This window comes from Lipotes vexillifer, unplaced genomic scaffold (genome assembly GCF_000442215.2).
Source record: "Lipotes vexillifer unplaced genomic scaffold, Lipotes_vexillifer_v1.1 scaffold796, whole genome shotgun sequence".
Taxonomy (NCBI): domain Eukaryota; kingdom Metazoa; phylum Chordata; class Mammalia; order Artiodactyla; family Lipotidae; genus Lipotes; species Lipotes vexillifer.
The window spans coordinates 3,236,145-3,236,445 of NW_006773072.1; positions in this window are offsets into that span (position 1 = coordinate 3,236,145).

A 301-nucleotide genomic window follows, 5' to 3' on the forward strand; every position below is an offset into this window, starting at 1 on the left:
CCAAGGGCTCCCTAAACACTAGCTTTAAGATTGGGACAGAAATCCTGGAGGGGAGCGAGCAGGGAGTAAGATGATTGCGTTTGTAAAAGATAGACATATGAGTAACTTGGATGAATGCTTAAAAATAGCTTTATTGGGCTTCCCTGGTGGCGCAGTGGTTAGGAGTCCACCTGCCGATGCAGGGGACACGGGTTCGTGCCCCGGTCCGGGAAGATCCCACATGCCGCGGAGCGGCTAGGCCCGTGAGCCATGGCCGCTGAGCCTGCGCGTCCGGAGCCTGTGCTCTGCAACGGGGGAGGCC